The following is a 20,450-nucleotide window of genomic DNA, read 5'->3' as shown; positions in this document are numbered from 1 at the left end:
CTAATAAAAGCAACTTGAAAGAGCAGAAAATGATGCCAAAGTTTTCTCTCGAAGGCTCTGCGTATTAGGAAAAAAAGGATAGATGAAATCAATATGAAGAAAACCACTGGGAAGGAAGTCATTAGAACACCACTTGTATCACATCCAAATACTGTAATATGACTTGGTCTTTTCTTTGGTAAGACAAATACTATGCCCTATTACTCTAGAAATATATCAAATGGAAAATTTTACTTACTCCGTCCAGAAATGCAGGGCATGTTTTGACTGTCTGAATTCGTGTTTGACCAACAAATTAATATAAGAATAATATGTGACTGAAAATTGATATAATTGGATTCATATTCAAATGTACATTCTTATTATCGTGATTTTAGAACTATTACTAAAATATTCAAAGAGAAATTTCCAGTCAAACTCACTTCTAGACAGTCAAAATGTGTCTCGTATTTTTGGACAGGGAAAGCATGAAAAAAGTGCTTTGCTCTACCAACCTGTTTCATCTTCCCATGGTAAGCAATTATTGGAGAACCTTTAAGCGAGTTAATTAGTGGAAGAACAACAGCCCAGTAATCTACACAAGCACATGTTGCAAAATATCTGCAATTAATCACGATAGGAAGATTCAAAAGTTAGCACAATGCTACATACAACTAAGAATAAGTAGCCAAACATAAATTTCAGGTCATCATGTACTTACACCATTATTTTCTTCCCACTATTCTGCACAAGGAAATCAACAAGCTGAGATGACTTCTTTGATGCTTCACATATCATATACTGCACTAAAACAAGGTTATGATTTTGTAGGGAACAACTAGAATTCAAGAAAATCAAAACACAATCATAATAAAAACAAGAAGTATATTGATTGAACCTCCAACCGAAGCCCTAATGGTGTTATGGATGGACCAAGCTCTTGCTGTCCAGCATCTTTGCTTGTGGACTTTGCCTCTGTCTTAACCTCAACCCTTATAGGATTTCTCAACCCTGCTTTGGATAGGTCCGCAACAGCTTTCGTCTGGGTAGCTGAGAAAAGCCTAGTCCTCCTCAGCTTTGGCAACATTGAAAGTATGAAGTTAATATGTGTCGGCGTTTCGACCCCGGGGGGTCCCTGGACCGACGAGTAAATCGTCGCCGCGTGTCCCAGCCCAGATGGGTCGGCGCGAGACGGAGCACGAAGGGGGGCAAAAAGGGGAGACAGGCAAAAGGGGAAACCCGCGGCCTTCATGTTGCCCTGCGCCCAGGTCGGGTGCGCTTACAGTAGGGGGTTACAAGCGTCCGCGTGGGAGAGAGCGAGAGACTTTACGCGTCGTCTCGTTCCCCCGCGCGGCCAATCTTCTCGTACGAGAGCCTTGGACCTTCCTTTTATAGGCGTAAGGAGAGGGCCCAGGTGTACAATAGGAGATGTAGCAGTGTGCTAACGTGTCTAGCAGAGAGGAGCTAGCGCCCTAAGTACATGCCGTCGTGGCAGCCAGAGAGGTCTTGGCACCCTGTTCATGTGATGTCGTGGCCGTCGGAGGAGCGCTGGAGCCTTATGGAAGGACAACTGTCGGGGCTGTCGAGTCTTTGCTGACGTCTTCTTGCTTCTGTAAGGGGCTGAGAGCCGCCGTCGTCATGGAGCACGTGGGGCGCCATCTTTATTTGTTTACCGGGGCGAGCCAGATGGGATGCCGGTCTTGTTCCCCGTAGCCTGAGCTAGCTAGGGGTAGGATAATGATGGCCCCCCTGTGACGTGGTCGGTCCGAGCCCTGGGTCGGGCGAGGCGGAGGCTCCTCCGAGGTCGAGGTCGAGTCCGAGCCCCGGGTCGGGCGAGGCGGAGTTCGTCGTCTTCCGGTGCCGAGGCCGAGTCCGAGCCCTGGGGTCGGGCGAGGCGAAGTTCGTCGTCTTCCGGGGCTGAGGCCGAGGCCGAGTCCGAGCCCTGAGGTCGGGCGAGGCGGAGTTCGTCATCTTCTGGGGCCGAGGCCGAGTCCAAGCCCTGGGGTCGGGCGAGGTGGAGTTCGTCGTCTTCCGGTGCCGAGGCCGAGTCCGAGCCCTGGGGTCGGGCGAGGCGGAGCTTCCTATGGCGCCCGAGGCCAGACTTGGCTGCTGTCAGCCTCACTCTGTCAAGTGGCACAACAGTCGGGGCGGCGCAGGCGACGCTGTCTTCTTGTCAGGCCGGTCAGTGGAGCGGAGAAGTGACTGCGGTCACTTCGGTTCTGTCGACTGAAAGGCGCGCGTCAGGATAAGGTGTAAGGCCATCCTTGCATTAAATGCTCCTGCGATACGGTCGGTCAGTGTGGCGATCCGGCCAAGGTTGCTTCTTGGCAAAGACTGGGCCTCGGGCAAACCGAAGGTGTGTCCGTTGCTTGAGGGGGCCCTCGGGCGAGACGTGGATCCTCCGGGGTCGGCTGCCCTTGCCCGAGGCTGGGCTCGGGCGAGGCGAGATTGTGTCCCTTGAGTGGACCGAGCCTTGACTTAATCGCACCCATCAGGCCTTTGCAGCTTTGTGCTGATGGGGGTTACGAGCTAAGATTAGGAGTCTTGGGGGTACCCCTAATTATGGTCCCCGACAGTAGCCCCCAAGCCTCAAAGGGAGTGTTAATACTCGTTTGGAGGCTTTTGTCGCACTTTTTTGCAAGGGGACCGGCCTTTCTCGATTGTGTTTCATTCCGGTGGGTGCGCGCGAGCGCACCCGCCGGGTGTAGCCCCCGAGGCCTCGGAGGAGTGGTTTGACTCCTCCGAGGTCTTAGTACGTTTCGTGATGCTTCGGCCGGTCTGGTTGTTCCCTCATGCGAACTCGCCGTAGCCCGGGTGCACAATCGAGTCCCAAGTTCTCGGGCTGGTATGTTGACGCTGTCAACGGTTTGGCCAGAGCCGGGTTTGCGAGAGCAGCCCCCAAGCCTCCGCACAGAGCGAGAGGACGGTCAAGGACAGACTCGACTTTTTTACATACGCCCCTTCATCGCCTTTCCGCATGGAGGAGGGGGGGGGAAAGCGCCATGTTGCCCTCGGAGGGCGCCGAACATGGTGTCTCGAGTGAGTTGCTAACGGGTAATCCGAGTGGACGCCCGTGCCCCATTCGTTAGGGGTCGGCTAGTGGCCCGGAGGCGCGCTCCAAAAGTACCTGCGGGTGATTTGCCGGACCCGGTCCCCTTTTGACGGGGTCCGAGGGCTCGATGCCTCCCTTTGGTGGGATTCCATTACAAAATCGTTCCCGTCGGTCTCGGAAATGTCCTAGGGTACCTTAGGAGCGTAGCCCGTGCCTTGGTTATGTATCGAACGTACCCTGGGTCATCCCTCGCTCTGCGTCTGAGGCGGCTGTTGAACCCTTCGGGGGCCAGCTACGAACCCCTGATCAGTAGTGGGTGCGGAGCCCGAGTGGCCTGAGGCGGCCGTTGAACCCTTCTGAGGGGCCGGCCTTCGAACCTCTGACCAGTAGTGGGCGCGGAGCCCGAGCGCTCTGAGGCGGCTGTTGAACCCTTCCGAGGGGCCAGCCTTCGAACCTCTGATCAGTAGGGGGGCTCGGGGCCCGCTTCCTTCACGGAGAAGGATCCCTTTCGAAATATCCCCTTTCCCGGTCCCTGTTGTAAGAGAGAGAAAGAGGAAAAGGAAAAGGATACGAAATCGAACGACGTGGCACACCTTTTTTGACGCGGTCATTATGGCGGAGGTGAAGCGTCGCCTGCTTCGCCTGCCAAAGGTGCCGCCTGTCCTGCCGCGGAGTTAATGCAACGGGACGAGTGGCTCACGGGGCGGCCGTTGTGCGTGCGCGAACCATTCGAGGAATGGAACACGAGCGCGTCGTCTTCACGCCGTGGGAGAGGGTTCTCTCGCTGTCCCAGGAGGGGACGTGAGCTTGCTAACGACTTGACCGCTGCTTCCGCCCGCCTGCCACCGCCATTACTGCCGGCCCATTTCTAGCCGTATCGACCGTCGCGCCTTCTCCTGCGGCTGACTGACCCGTGATCGATGTCCTTGGTTGGCACTGTTGGGCCGTGCGCAGGGTCGCCTCGAGTCGCGGCGCTGGTTCCGCAGTCGAGGAGGCGCGGTACTGGCGCAAGTGGCGGTGCAGTTTCTCGCACGTAGTAACCGGCGCGCCGGTTACATGACGTGTGGGCCTGGGCCTCCACGCTGGACGCGTCTAAGTCGAAAGGGTGCGCCCCCTTGGTGTGGTTGCATGTCGCCTGCATGGCGGTCCGCCCTTTCACCCGCTGGTCTGGGCGAAAGTGGAGGAATGCTCGTAACCGCTGGGCAGTTGCGCACATCGCGCGCGGCGGTTTTGGCTCCTTCTGTCCTGGGCCAGCTTGCACGATGCGTGGGACCCAGCCCCCGTGTCGTATGGGGAGGACCTTGGAGCGTGTTGGAGAAGTCAGTCCGTGACGGCTGAGGACGCAAGTGGGGAGAGTTGTCTTTAAAAGGATGGTGGCCCCCTTGAAAGGCAACCATGTCTTCGCGCTCCCCTCATGCATTGCGTCTTTCCAGCTTCCGTGGCCCCGGATGGGGGGCGCCCGCAGTTCTTCCGCCTTGTCATCGTTGGAGGAACGCAACTTCGCGAAAGTTGGTACCTTTCAGCCATCGTTCGGCTTCAAGGATTTTCATCAGACAGCCCAGCCGCATCCCCTCGCCGGTGGTCACCCAAGACGGTGACCACCAGTTCGATGTTGGGGAGAAGCGAGCCGGGCTGCGATCTTGGTCCCGCCCTCAGCTTCAAGGATCTTCATCATCCTGGCTGGGGCGGAGGCCGGGCTGAGCCGGAGCTCTACCATCCGCGCGGGTTCGTGGGTCACCTTCTCCCTCAGCATTCAAGGGAGAGGGCGCTCACCGGCCTAGCGGGAGGGTCGGACTTCGACAACGCGGGGCTGGTCGGCGGCGAGCGTCGTCAGCTTCAGCGCGTTGGGCTCGCTGGCTCAGCTGGCTCTGGCTCGGCTCCCGGTGCCCCCTCCTTCTGCGGGAGCGGTTGTCGCGCCACGCGCACCGGAGGACCGCCCAAGACGTCGCGCGCTGCTAGGGCGGCGTTCGTGTTCTGGGGTTGTCCTGCCTTTGCCCCGGTACGACGCCTATGCGCTCGTCCGGGAGGATCCGAGTGGGGATCTGCCGGTGGGTGGATGGCTTCCGTCGTCGGCGCTGAGGTGGTGGCGGCTGAAGAAGTCCTCGTCGCCGACGGGATCACCGCCACCATCCGTGCTCCGGGCCTCCGGCTCTTTGGCTTTGATAGCTTGTCCTCGCCCCTCAAACGGGGACGTGGGCGAGGGCCTTGTTGCAGCAGCGTCCGTCCTGAGGCCATCGCTGCTGCAGTTTGGCCACATGGAGCGGAGGTCGTTGTCGCTGCTGCCGGAGCGGGCGTCAGCGAGCCATCCGTCGGCCTTCTGTTGCTCTGCAGGCCCTCCAACTTGGGGGGTTGTTCATACCTGCGGAGGTGGAACCGGAGTTCCGTTTGTAATGGCACCTTGAGTGCTGGTGTCTGTTCATTGTGGCTGTCGGGGCCTGAACATGTATGTATTTTTGGCACGGAGCCGTGTTTTTTCCTCATTTCGAGCACTAGGACTCGCCTGTCAGCTAACTGAACCGCTTCACCAAGCGTGAGTTGCCTCGTGCGAAGGTGACGAGTGAGGTATCCGTATCCCGGAGGCGTAGGAGTCCCTCGGCTCGGTCGACCTTGCCGCCCGAGGCTTCTCTTGCTTAGTTAAAGGAACCCTCGGCCGCTCTTCGATGAGCCGGAGCCGGAGGCAGCGGTGTTAGCATGAACAGAGGCAGAGTTGGCTCGAAAAGAAGACTTCGTCGACCAGAGCCTGACCGGGCCGTCCACTGGCGGGATCGATGCCAGAGTCGAGTTGACGAAGCCACGAGCTGGGCTGGTGTCCTCGAGGGACAGCTGGCTGAGGCTTCGGGGCGGCCGGCCGAGCCGTCTGCTCGGGCCGGATTCCTGGAGGAGACCCTGGCGTCGATGGCCCGGGCGCGGTGCTGACGTCGTCCTTCGGAGTGGAGATCCTCCGACCGCGTTGCCGTCCGAGGCTCGGTCGGACTTCACTGAAGGTGGAGTTGACGCCGAGGGTGCTGCTGCTCCCCTTCCGTCGACGTCTGAGCCTGCAGGATCGGTTCATCTTGTAGTGTGCGTATGTTTTTTGCGGACGCCGAGGCCCAAACATACCGTCGTCGCGTTGTAAAGCTGCGTTTCTTTTTCTCTTGTTTCGAGTATCTAGACTTATTCGTCGGTAATAGAATTGTTTGTCCGAGCAAGAGTTACTTTTCACGGAAGGTGATGAGTGAGGTATCCGTATCCCGGAGGCGTAGGAGTCCCTCGGCTCGGTCGGCCTTGCCGCTTACGTGTACTCTTACTCGTCCGTAGGATTCTGCTATCGATATAGTCGAGAATGCACGAAAAATCGTTTCGGCAGAAGAGTTTTCGAGCGTTAAGACTTGTTCGGTCCGCGGAATCGCTTATCCGAGCGTGAGTTACTTATCGCAGAAGGTGATGAGTGAGGTATCCGTATCCCGGAGGCGTAGGAGTCCCTCGGCTCGATCAGCCTTGCCTGCTTACGTGTACTCCTTCGTTTTCAGGATCCCACTTTCGAAGTAGTCGAAAAGCACGAAAGGCGTTCTAGCAAAAAAGACCTTTTCCGAGGAAAATTTTGACGCAGAGGGGGTTCCCCCCTTCTAGCCCCCGAGGGAGGGTCGGGCTTTGCCGAGGCAAGGCTGACCCTTCCTTGATGGTTAGACTTTGTATGTGAACGAGGTGTACGAACGACTTGAAAGCATCTTAAGGGTAGAAGCGACGTAGCTGTCAGATGTTCCAAGCGTTGCTGTAGACCTCGCCTTGACTGTTGGCCAGCTTGTATGTCCCAGGCTTCAGAACCTTGGCGATGACGAACGACCCTTCCCAGGGAGGCGTGAGCTTGTGCCGCCCTCGGGCGTCTTGTCGCAGCCGAAGCACCAAGTCACCCACCTGGAGGTCTCGGGACCGAACCCCTCGGGCGTGGTAGCGTCGCAGGGACTACTGATACCGCGCCGAGTGTAGTAAGGCCATGTCCCGAGCCTCCTCCAGCTAGTCCAGTGAGTCTTCTCGGTTTGTTTGATTGCTTTGGTCGTCGTAGGCCCTCGCCCTCGGGGAACCGTATTCTAAGTCTGTGGGCAAGATGGCCTCGACCCCATAGACTAGAAAGAACGGTGTGAAGCCCGTGGCTCGGCTCGGCGTTGTCCTCAGACTCCAGACCACCGAGGGGAGCTCCTTCATCCATTGCTTGCCGAACTTGTTGAGGTCGTTGTAGATCCTCGGCTTAAGTCCTTGCAGAATCATGCCGTTGGCACGCTCTACTTGCCCATTCGTCATGGGGTGAGCCACGGCGGCCCAGTCCACCCGGATGTGGTGATCCTCGCAGAAGTCTAGGAACTTTTTGCCAGTGAACTGGGTGCCGTTGTCGGTAATGATGGAGTTCGGGACCCGAAGCGATGGATGATGTTGGTGAAGAATGCCACCGCCTGTTCGGACCTGATGCTGTTTAGGGGCCGGACCTCGATCCACTTGGAGAATTTGTCGATGGCGACCAGCAGGTGCGTGTAGCCCCCGGGTGCCTTTTGCAAGGGACCGACGAGGTCCAGACCCCACACAGCAAACGGCCAGGTGATGGGTATTGTCTGTAGAGCCTGAGCGGGCAGGTGGGTCTGCCTTGCGTAGAATTGACACCCTTGGTAGGTGCGGACAATTCTAGTGGCGTCGGCCACCGCGGTCGGCCAGTAGAAACCTTGTCGGAAAGCGTTTCCAACAAGGACTCGAGGCGCTGCGTGGTGACCGCAAGCCCCCGAGTGTATCTCTTGTAAAAGCTCCTGGCCTTCGGCGACGGATATGCATCGCTGGAGGATGCCTGAGGGACTGCGGTGGTCGAGCTCCTTCTCGTCCCTCAGCAAGACGAACGACTTGGCGCGCCGCACCAGTCGCTGAGCTTCGGCTCGGTTGAGGGGCAGCTCTCCTCGGTGAAGATATTGCAGGTACGGGGTCTACCAGTTTCGGTTAGGCGTGACCCGCTCCGCTCTTCCTCGACGCGCAGTGCCTCACCCTCGGGGGCCGAGGGTGCCTCGGGCTGGGCCAAGGCCTTCTCGGGCTCGGGCGTGTCGTCGGTCTTGACTGAGGGTTGATGTAGGTCTCGGGAGAAGACGTCCGGGGGAACCGTTGTTCGCCCCGAGGCTATCTTAGCCAGCTCGTCTGCGGTCTCGTTGTATCGTCCGGCGACGTGGTTGAGCTCGAGCCCGTAGAACTTGTCTTCCAGGCGCCGAACCTCGTCGCAGTAGGCTTCCATCTTCGGGTCGCGGCAGTGGGAGTTCTTCATGACTTGGTCGATGACAAGCTGCGAGTCACCACGAGCGTCGAGGCGTCGAACCCCTAGCTCGATTGCGATGCGCAACCCGTTGACCAGAGCTTCGTACTCAGCCACGTTGTTGGACGCCGAGAAATGGAGGCGCAGCACGTAGCGGAGGTGCTTCCCGAGGGGCGAGATGAAGAGCAGGCCCGCGCCCGCTCCTGTTTTCATCAGCGACCCGTCGAAAAACATGGTCTAGAGTTCCGGTTGGATCGGAGCTGCTGGAAGCTGGGTGTCGACCCATTCAGCCACAAAGTCCGCCAAGATTTGGGACTTGATGGCCTTCCGAGGGGCGAACGAGATTGTCTCGCCCATGATTTCCACCGCCCACTTTGCAATTCTACCCGAGGCCTCTCGGCACTGGATGATCTCCCCCAGGGGGAAGGATGACACCACAGTCACCGGATGAGACTCGAAGTAGTGTCGCAACTTCCGCCGTGTCAGAATCACCGCGTACAGCAGCTTCTGAATTTGTGGGTAGCGGATCTTGGTCTCGGACAGTACCTCACTGATGTAGACCGGCGTCTGGATGGGCAATGCATGCCCTTCTTCTCGTCTCTCAACCACGATCGCGGCGCTGACCACCTGAGTGGTAGCGGCAACGTAGATCAAGAGGGCTTCTCCGGCGGCGGGGGGCACCAAGATGAGCGCGTTCGTGAGGAGCGCCTTCAGGTTCCCGAGGGCTTCCTCGGCCTCGGGGGTCCAAGTGAAGCACTTGGCCTTTCTCAAGAGGCGGTACAAAGGTAGGCCTCTTTCGCCGAGGCGCGAGATGAAGTGGCTTAGAGCCGCAAGGCATCCCATGACCCTCTGTACACCTTTCAAGTCCTTGATGGGGCCCATGTTGGTGATGGCCGCAATTTTCTCCGAGTTGGCCTCGATGCCCCGCTCGGAGACGATGAACCCCAAGAGCATGCCTCGGGGGACTCCGAAGACGCACTTCTCGGGATTGAGTTTTACGCCTTTCGCCTTGAGACACCGGAATGTCGTTTCGAGGTCGGAAAGGAGGTCGGAGGCTTTCCTCGTCTTGACTACGATGTCATCGACGTAAGCCTCGACCGTTCGACCAATGTGTTCGCCGAACACGTGGTTCATGCACCTTTGGTACGTCACACCCGCATTCCTCAAACTAAATGGCATAGTAACGTAGCAGTACATGCCAAAAGGCGTGATGAAAGAAGTCGTGAGCTGGTCGGACTCTTTCATCCTGATTTGGTGATACCCTGAGTAGGCATCGAGGAAAGACAGGGTTTCGCACCCAGCAGTGGAATCCACAATTTGATCGATGCGAGGCAGAGGGTAGGGAACCTTCGGACATGCTTTGTTTAGACCAGTGTAGCCTACACACATCCACCATTTCCCTCCTTTCTTTCTCACAAGCACAGGGTTGGCAAGCCATTCGGGATGGAATACCTCTTTGATGAACCCTGCAGCCATCAGCTTGTGGATCTCCTCGCCTATGGCTCTGCGCTTTTCTTCGTTGAATCGACGCAGAGGCTGCTTCACGGGTCGGGCTCCAGCTCGGATATCCAGCGAGTGCTCGGCGACCTCCCTCGGTATGCTAGGCATGTCCGAGGGACTCCACGCAAAGACTTCGGCGTTTGCGCGGAGAAAGTCGACGAGCACTGCTTCCTATTTGGGGTCGAGCTCGGAGCCGATCCGGATCTGCTTGGAGGCATCGTTGCTGGGGTCGAGAGGGACAGATTTGACCGTCTCTGCTGGCTCGAAATTGCCGGCATGGCGCTTCACGTCTGGCGCCTCCTTGGAGAGGCTCTCCAGGTCGGCGATGAGGCCTCGGATTCGGCGAGGGCCTCGGCGTACTCCACGCACTCCACGTCGCATTCGTATGCGTGTCGGTACGTGGGGCCGACGGTGATGACCCCGTTGGGGCCCGGCATCTTGAGCTTGAGGTAGGTGTAGTTGGGGACGGCCATGAACTTGGCGTAGCATGGCCTCCCCAGCACTGCGTGGTAGGTTCCTCGGAACCCGACTACCTTGAACGTGAGGGTTTCCCAGGAATAATCCCGTGAAAAGGCGCCGCGCCTGCACGGTCTAAGGACAGATCGATCTGCAGGAGCCCGAGGGTTTCGGCGTAGATGATGTTGAGGCTGCTGCCTTCGTCCATGAGGACCTTGGTGAGCCTGACGTTGCCGATGACGGGGTCGACAACGAGCGGATATTTCCCCGGGCTCGGCACGCGGTCGAGGTGGTCACCCTGGTCGAAGGTGATGGGCTTGTCGGACCAGTCTAGGTAGACTGGCGCCACCACCTTTACCGAGCATACCTCCCGACGCTCTTGCTTGCGGTGCCGAGCCGAGGCGTTCGCCACTGGCCCACCGTAGATCATAAAGCAGTCGTGGACCTCGGGGAACTCCTCTGCCTTGTGATCCTCCTTCTTGTCGTTGTTGTGGGCCCTGCCACCTTCCGCAGGTGGCCCGGCCTTGTGAAAGTGGCGCCGAAGCATGACGCACTCCTCAAGGGTGTGCTTGACAGGCCCTTGATGATAGGGGCACGACTCCTTGAGCATTTTGTCGAAGAGATTGGCACCTCCAGGAGGTTTCCGAGGGTTCTTGTACTCAGCGGCGGCGACAAGGTCCGCGTTGGCGGCGTCGCGTTTCGCTTGCGACTTCTTCTTGCCTTTCTTCTTGGTGTCGCGCTGAGTGGACGCCTCGGGGACATCTTCCGGCGGGCGGCCATGGGGCTGCTTGTCTTTCCGGAAGATGGCCTCAACCGCCTCCTGGGCAGAGGCGAACTTGGTGGCGATGTCCATCAGCTCGCTCGCCCTGGTGGGGGTCTTGCGACCCAGCTTGCTCACCAGATCGCGGCAGGTGGTGCAGGCGAGGAACGCGCCGATGAAATCCGAGTCGGTGACGTTGGACAGCTCGGTGCGCTGCTTCGAGAATCGTCAGATGTAGTCCCGGAGAGACTCTCCCGGCTGCTGGCGGCAGCTACGGAGATCCCAGGAGTTCCTAGGGCGCACGTACGTGTCCTGGAAGTTACCGACGAAGGCTTGAACCAGGTCGTCCCAGTTGGAGATCTGCCCCGGAGGCAGGTGCTCTAGCCAGGCTCGAGCGGTGTCGGAGAGGAACAGGGGGAGGTTGCAGATGATGAGGTTGTCATCGTCCGTTCCACCCAGTTGGTAGGCCAACCGGTAGTCCGCGAGCCACAGTTCCGGCCTCATCTCCCCTGAGTACTTTGTGATAGTAGTCGGGGTTCGGAACCGGGTCGGGAACGGCGCCCGTCGTATGGCTCGGCTGAAAGCCTGCGGACCGGGTGGTTCGGGCGAGGGACTCCGATCCTCCCCGCTGTCGTAGCGTCCCCCACGCCTGGGGTGGTAGCCTCGGCGCACCCTCTCGTCGAGGTGGGTTCGACGGTTGCGGTGGTGGTGCTCGTTGCCGAGGCGACCCGGGGCCGCAGGCGCTGTGTTGCGCGTGCGCCCAGTGTGGACCGAGGCTTCCCGCATGAATCGGGAAGTCGCGGCGCGATGCTCCGAGGGGTATCCCTGCCTTCGGGAGGCAGAGCTTTCGGCCCGTCGGACCGCGACATCCTCCAGGAGATTCTTGAGCTCTCCCTGGATACGCCGCCCTTCGGTGGTCGATGGTTCCGGCATCGCGCGGAGTAGTATTGCTGCCGCAGCCAAGTTCTGGCCGACCCCACTAGAAGCCGGTGGCAGCCTTGCCCTGACGTCGTCGGCAATGCGGAGCTGGATGCTCTGGGGCAGATGACGCGCTTCTCTGAGCGGAGCTCGGTCTGCCCATTCCTGCCCGGTGTTCCGCCGGAACTGCTCAAGTGTTCCTGCTCCCTCGTCGAGCCTGGCCTGCCCCTCACGGATTTGCTCGAGCTGTGAGTCCTGACCCCCCACAGGGACTAGGACCACAGCTAGCTCCCGAAGGATGTCAACGCGAGACGCGGGCCTAGGGGGATCACCGTTTTCCGGTATACCAAGATGGTTGCCTTCGCCGGGACCCCCTAGATCGACGTGGAAACATTCACGACTTGGGCCACAGTCCTCGTTGCCAAAGCTGCGGCTACCGTCAGAACAATCGGAAAGGCAATAGTCGCATGCGGTCATGAAGTCCTGCATGGCACTGGGGTTACCGAGTCCGGAGAAATCCCAACAAAGGTCGGGCTCGTCATCTTCCTCGGAACCCGAGGGTCCGTATGTCGAGATGGCCGTCAGTCGGTCCTAGGGTGACCGCATATGATACCCCAGAGGGTTTGGACATGCCTCTATGAAGGCTTCCACCGAAGCGAAGTCGCTTGGTGGGTCGAGGCTGAATCCAAAAGGCATGAGATGGGAATCGGTCGGTACCTCCTGGTCGACGGGCGGTGACGAAGTCGCGTCAGGGGCAGACTGCACCATCGTCTCGGGTACGAGGGTGACGCCCAGCAAGTCCTTTGCGAGCGTGCTGGCGTCGTCCGTCCGCTTGGAGTTGGTGTGTTGCGGGGAAACGACGCTCGTCTTCGTCTCAGACGCGAGGTCGATGCCCGACGTGTCCCCCGTTGGGGCGCCGGCGCCGTCGACTCGCTCGACAGCCGACGAGGTGCCGCCTCCTGCTTGGCCTTGGTTGCCCTGCCTCCTCCTCCATCGGCGGGGGAGGCGACGGGACAAACCCGGATGTTGTTCTTCCGCCATGTGGGGAAGACGTCGTTGATTCCGCCGCCGGCGGGCGGGTTGTCGGCCGCCATTGTCGCTGTCGCGCGGCGGAGGAAGGAGTATCATGTCGTAGCTGCCGTCGAGGGACATGAACTCGAGACTCCCGAAACGGAGCACCGTCCCGGGCTGGAAAGGTTGCCGGAGACTACCCATCTGGAGCTTGACGGGAAGTTGTTCGTCAACTCGCAGCAGGCCCCTACCTAGCACACCAACTGTCGTCGTTTCGACCCCGGGGGGTCCCTGGACCGACGAGTAAATCGTCGCCGCGTGTCCCAACCCAGATGGGTCGGCGCCGGAGCACGAAGGGGGGCAAAAAGGGGAGACAGGCAAAAGGGGAAACCCGCGGCCTTCATGTTGCCCTGCGCCTAGGTCGGGTGCGCTTGCAGTAGGGGGTTACAAGCGTCCGCGTGGGAGAGAGCGAGAGACTTTACGCGTCGTCCCGTTCCCCTGCGCGGCCAACCTTCTCGTACGAGAGCCCTGGACCTTCCTTTTATAGGCGTAAGGAGAGGGCCTAGGTGTACAATAGGAGATGTAGCAGTGTGCTAACGTGTCTAGCAGAGAGGAGCTAGCGCCCTAAGTACATGCCGTCGTGGCAGCCGGAGAGGTCTTGGCACCCTGTTCATGTGATGTCGTGGCCGTCGGAGGAGCGCTGGAGCCTTGCGGAAGGACAGCTGTCGGGGCTGTCGAGTCTTTGCTGACGTCTTCTTGCTTCCGTATGGGGCTGAGAGCCGCCGTCGTCATGGAGCACGTGGGGCGCCATCTTTATTTGTTTACCGGGGCGAGCCAGATGGGACGCCGGTCTTGTTCCCCATAGCCTGAGCTAGCTAGGGGTAGGATAATGATGCCCCCCCGTGACGTGGTCGGTCCGAGCCCTGGGTCGAGCGAGGCGGAGGCTCCTCCGAGGTCGAGGTCGAGTCTGTCTTCCGAGGTCGAGGTCGAGTCCGAGCCCCGGGTCGGGCGAGGCGGAGTTCGTCGTCTTCTGGTGCCGAGGCCGAGTCCGAGCCCTGGGGTCGGGCGAAGCGGAGTTCGTCATCTTCCGGGACCGAGGCCGAGTCCAAGCCCTAGGGTCGGGCGAGGCGGAGTTCGTCGTCTTCTGGGGCCAAGACCGAGTCCGAGCCCAGGGGTCGGGCGAGGCGGAGTTCGTCGTCTTCCGGTGCCGAGGCCGAGTCCGAGCCCTGGGGTCGGGCGAGGCGGAGCTTCCTATGGCGCCCGAGGCCGGACTTGGCTGCTGTCAGCCTCACTCTGTCGAGTGGCATAGCAGTCGGGGCGGCGCAGGCGGAGCTGTCTTCTTGTTAGGCCGGTCAGTGGAGCAGCGAAGTGACTGCGGTCACTTCGGCTCTGTCGACTGAAAGGCGCGCGTCAGGATAAGGTGTCAGGCCATCCTTGCATTGAATGCTCCTACGATACGGTCGGTCGGTGTGGCGATTCGGCCAAGGTTGCTTTTCGGCGAAGACTGGGCCTCGGGCGAACCGAAGGTGCGTCCGTTGCTTGAGGGGGCCCTCGGGCGAGACGTGGATCCTCCGGGGTCGGCTGCCCTTGCCCGAGGCTGGGCTCGGGCGAGGCGAGATCGTGTCCCTTGAGTGGACCGAGCCTTGACTTAATCGCACCCATCAGGCCTTTGCAGCTTTGTGCTGATGGGGGTTACCAGCTAAGATTAGGAGTCTTGGGGGTACCCCTAATTATGGTCCCCGACAATATGTTTCTGGAATCCCATATCCAAGAGCCTATCAACCTCATCTAGGATCAAAATCTGCTTCCCACACATACACAAAAACAAATGGAGCTAACATAAATGCCACAACATTTTCACCAAATTCAGCAGAAAAGGATCACACAGAGGGTTCCGTTGTCTCTGAAACCACCTCAAGATTCTAGTACTCTAGAGCATCAATGTGCATTATATCAAACAACTTCCTGGGAGTTCCCACCAATATGTTTGCGCCCTCTTCCTCTACCCTCTTGAGCTCTGCTTTGATATCCAGCCCACCCACCAGGAACATGGACGACACGCCATTCAGGGTTGCAAAGAAGGGCTGGGCCAAATTGAATATATGCGAGGACAATTCTCTCTTGGGAGAGATAATCAGAGCAAGAACCTGCAAAAATATAATATATCGATTCATTTACCGATGAAAAAATGAGAAAAGGAGTGCAAAATTTTGTCAGAATTTACAGAAGGTCAAAGCTAGGGACGTATAGAGGTCAGGGGCCATGAGGCGACCTCGTGTGACTTGGGCGGAGAGGAGCGGTGGTGGAGGATCTCAACAATGGGGACGATGAACGCAAGGGTCTTCCCGGAGCTTGTGGCGCCGTCGACGATGACGTTCTTGTGCGACAGGAGGTGCGGGATGGCCGCCGCCTGCATGGGCGTGCACCGCTGGAAGCCGCCGCGGTCCAGTGCCTCCACCACCTCCGGGGACAGCGTGGGGGAAAGTTCCGAGAACCTTTGATCCGTCAGCGCGCCCTTCTGCGCGGCGGACGCCGCCATGGATGCTGCCATGGGGAGCTCTGTGCTTAGGGTTTGGGCCTTCCCCTTGTTGGGGTTTAGCGACTGATTTTGCCTTGCTCGCGCAAAAAGAATGGTCACAAATGGCTTGCCCCTAGTACGTTTCCCAGCTTCGAAGGCGTATTTCATTAACGGTAAAGGTGCAAAAATCTGAGAGGGAGGAGCATATACGCACAGCTAGACACAATCACACAAATTTATTTTGCTTCAATTCCTTTATGTGCAGTATAATATAGTCATCACAGAAAAGTAAAATGAAGAGAATGAAAATGAGGATGGTCCCGGAACTCAAGCTACTTCTTCAAAGAAAACTGAACATTCTGGCAACATAGGAAGTGTCACAATGAAAAAAGATTATAAGAAAGGTAACCATGTGCATTTCAAGAGGAGGTGGGGGTAAAGGAGACCCGAAATGCTTATTAGTTATTTACAAGCTTTGATGAGTATTAGTAGCTTTTTTTGGTAAGTGGGGGCAAGTGAGTGTTTTGTGCATGTATCTGGTGGGGATGGTGGGGACTGAGGAGCAAATGATGATATATAAGAAAAGGTGTTTACCTATACAGGCTGATACTCCTGATCGAGCAAATGTCACAACATTGTCGGATGTAGAAAATGCATTACCTCACTGCATACATAGCAAAAATCACAAAAACATACTTTGAAAACATTCCTTTTATAGAGAACCGAAGAAAAAAAGAAAGCAACAAGAAATAGAACAAAATAGTGTTTGATGAAAAAATAGTGGATTGTCTCATGAAGTAGATGAGAGGCACTTAGCAATGGCTTCCCAAGGCCATGCCTTTATCACAGCTTATTTCGATCCTGAACAAATTTCACTTGTTTCCAAGACATTAAGTGAAACAATAAATTTGAATCCCTTCTAAATCCAAATCTACATTAACACATAAACTATAAAACATCAGTTATGAATAGACTCAAACAACAAAGGTCTAGTACAAAATTGTTGCAGTGACCTAGATTTTGCAAAGTAGTACTCAAGAATCATGATAAATAGAGGTTTGTAAAACAAGCAGTTCAATGGATACACTTTGAAAGCATTACTAAACTCAGGGCATAACCATTTCAGACGCTCCTACTGCATAAACTTTTGTACTCAAAGAAAAATTCAGCATTCAATGCTTGGCCTAGAGCCCCATATGCATAATAGTGAGAATTGGCGTGGAAAAAGCATATAACATATCTGTAGAACTAAACCTTAATCAAGATTATGTATAAAATCTAAAAGCCATTACAAACAAGTATTAATTCAAAATTAGACCAGTCATCACTGAGCTAGAGCTAAGAATTAGGTTCCCGACAACCATGCGACCAATGCATACTTAACAACAATGAGGACCAAAATATATAGATTTCTATTGCGGTAAAATTATACAAACAAAAAAGAGCATATACACAACCCAAGCAGGTGGGCAGGTGTAAAGGAAATATTCAAATTATACACATCTGATTTGACAGGTAACATGACCCATAAGAAAATTTTAGCGGCTGTTAATGGTTTACATCACATGATTTTTGACTTTTTAGCAGTTCACAACATGCAACAACATTTTTCACAGATCAAAACAACTTTTTTAACAGCCACAATCCAACTAAATAAACCCTTATTATTATAGCCAGAAAGCTTATACTTTTATTGGTCTAGCTAGATCGGCTTTCTAAGTCTATCATTAATGGGTCCAATGTAAATCGGTTTAGGTCGGTTTAATTTGTCTGTCCGAGTCATATTTTATAATACACTTTTATTTTTTTAAATATATATCTTTTACTCTTCACTTAAATGTAAACTATATTCTGATATATAGTAAAAATAGCATATCCGCAAATGTTAATACATCTTATAATTTAAAGTAGACAACATATACAGAGCGAACATAAAAACAAACGACAGGGGAAAATTATCGTGTCGATTTAATTGTATTTTAATTTAATTTTAATGATAATAAATCCTACTTGAAATAAAGAATCAGCCGTGCACGATAAATGACCGGAGAGGCGGAGATTAACTTGAAGGGCTAGATCTAGATTAACTTGAAGGGCACAGAGATTAACTAGGAAATTGGTATGAAAAAGAGAACTATTATTTTCTGCCAGTATAATTATATAAAGTGCAAATTTGAATCTAATTCTTTGCGATTAAGAAATCAAACTCCAAACTTGAAAGTGACGTACCTCGATCAAGGCACCAATCTCACTATCAAAACTCTGGTACTGCTTGCGGGAAAGATCATCTAGGGAACCATCCCAACAACACAGAACAACACTTCCAGTTTAAAAACCTTTGCATGGAAAAAGTTTAGTGGGTCTTAATATTTTTTATTACCTCAATCAGCTTGACAACGTTGTGGAGGCCATGGGCCAGAGTGTCTATTTTGAAGATATGAGCAAGAAACATGTCCTCAACATTAGTACTTTCCCTTCGCGTGTTACCACAAAAGAATCCTATATTGGTTCAATTTCATTTTTTCACAGAACAAGAAACATTTGACAATAGTACTCACAATTGCGAAAAAACTTCTCTAGCGGTGCAGGCGTGTCCTTGAGCTCCATCCCTTGGTAATGGATGTCCCGCGAAATGTATAAAGCAAACATAGACCATTGAATTTATGGTCCTTTTAACACCAGTAATTTTAATATTCATAACAAGGAAAAGATAGTTCGGGAGTGTAGAAGCTACCAGATGAGAAGTGGTGATGACAGTTTAATACCAGACAACCCTTTGAATGCATAATTATGAAAAAATGTTTGTTGTTTTTTCTCAAAGTGATCAAATTGGTTAAACTACACTATGCGCTAATTTAGTAAATTTGGTCTATTCTGTTTTAGCGTTTAACTTGTTATCAGTGGGCATGCCTCACTTAAAATACTTATCGAGTCTGTTGTTATGACAAAAGGATCAGCCCATTCAAGATGTCCCATGTTAGGTTTAGATTCTGCAGAAGTAAAAATAGTCACTAGTTCATCAAGTTGAGCAAAAAGCATAAATACTGAACAACTTAGAGCTAGTCTTCAGATTGTACCTTCACCATTCCAAATATAGACCTTTGGATGTCAACCAAATTCTTTAAATACAACATCAGCGACCTGCAAACAGATAGTTAAACTATCAAGCCTACCAACTTGTACTATAGAATAAACTATCAAATTCCATATCTTCCATGGTGTTCTCAGAAAGAATGAGATTTTGACACTCCCACAACTATCTAGCACGTAAAAATTTCTATGTTCCCATTTTCTAGCCAAGGCCCTAAATCCTGACAGGTGGAATTGGAATACCTGGTTTCTAATAGAAATCGCTTTTGTGAAGTCAAATTCAAGTGGGTTAATCACCCAGAGTTAGAGGTGGTGGAATCGTATTCGATTCAAAATGGCTTCCAGTTTTCCCCTACATGATTTATAAACAGAACAAATTCGAAGGAGATGAGAAAGATCATAGATGTACCAACCTAAAAAATCATATGATATTTGCAATGACCAGTTTAAAAACTCTTAATCCAGTAGAGCATGATTAATTTAGTTGCAAGTAAAAGGTACACTAAAATATCAAACAAACAGAACTATTGGAGGTTGTTGTCATGTGAACCCATGTAGCAAATCTTCACTGCAGAATGGTTAAGAGGGTGTGGATCTTGTGCACTTACAGTGACGGTTCCATCCCCAACTCTGTCGTCGAAGAGAACTCCCCACCCATGGATGTCGTCCATCATGCTCTTGGTCATCCATAGGATAATGAGATCCTATAAGAATTGTCCAATTGTTCAGTGAGATTCATGTTATCCAAAACCTGAATTGGCAAGAAAATCACAAATGCATGCGACACCCCGAAGACGGCCAAAACCATCTTCCCTGTAAATGTCATCGAACATGTCAGTCTGTCACAAATCAATCAAGATGGAGACCCCATCAAACATGTCAGTCTGTCATCGAACATGTCAGTCTGTCATCGAACATGTCAGTCTGTCATCGAACATGCACTAGACTTTTGTGCTTTAGAATAACTATCAAAGGAACAATTCAAGCCATTGTGGCGTTTATTTTTAGAATATTCCAGAGATCGCCAAAAGGGGAAAACCTACCCATCAAACTGAACTCTGAGGTGGTTCCTGTCGAGGTAAGCGGACATCACCCTTCTCATGTTATGGTGCAGACTCGAGGTAGAGCACAAGAAACAGGAAGAGCGTCATTGGGAGCCTAAAGGACATCAACGAGCTGAAGGTGATGGGGCACTGCTCCAGGACGTAGGTGGACCACATCCCCACCAAGATGATGTTCACTCTCGGACTTTTAAGTCGTCTAACAAGGAGCCAAGTGAGGACGAGGACTTGGAGGGGAAGAGGAAGAGGCAGATCTAAGAGGTGCATGAGGATCCACCGTCGTAGGAGGTCACAACGATGTAGTCATACTCGTCGACGAGGTTGTCATGGTCCTTGTCCGTAGAGACTGAGATAAGGGAGTGAAGTTCCTAGTGGGTAGCTGATACTTGAGCATGATAGGGCGACCGCCCAGCAGCAACCGCGAGAGGCAAGCGTGGATGTCGGCGCGCGACGCGTGCTGGTCCACGGCCATGGTCTGGATCTCTCCGCACAAGTAGCAAAGCGACTTACCGGTTGAGCATGGGATGATCCGGCCTCCGAAGCTGCACATCAGGCGGAGCTGGCCCATGCCGCCCGCAGCCGCGGCCGTCACCGTCATAGAGGACGGGAAGGGCTCATCCCACAGAAGGGAGGGAGATGGCGAGCCGACGATGGCCTCGTCCTTGTGCGGGGCGTAGGCCGCGGCGGCGTAGAAGCGGTCGGGGTAGGTGAGTCTGGAGCTCTCCATGGCCGATGTCGTGCCCTAGATCTTCGCTCGGGCGGTTGAGGGAGATATTTGGAGTTTTGGAAATGCAACATCTGTGGTGTTGGTCGGTGTGGTCACGCTGGAGTCGACGAGGGTGCTG

At 54.4% G+C, this 20,450-nt stretch overlaps 1 pseudogene; it reads right to left on the bottom strand.

The window, feature by feature from the left end:
* On the bottom strand, positions 1-15,487 carry LOC103644868 (DEAD-box ATP-dependent RNA helicase 18-like; annotated as a pseudogene).
* Positions 15,488-20,450: the final 4,963 nt, after the last annotated feature.

Source organism: Zea mays, chromosome 3 (assembly GCF_902167145.1).
Source record: "Zea mays cultivar B73 chromosome 3, Zm-B73-REFERENCE-NAM-5.0, whole genome shotgun sequence".
NCBI classification, from domain to species: domain Eukaryota; kingdom Viridiplantae; phylum Streptophyta; class Magnoliopsida; order Poales; family Poaceae; genus Zea; species Zea mays.
This window is presented reverse-complemented; position numbering and strand designations above follow the sequence as displayed.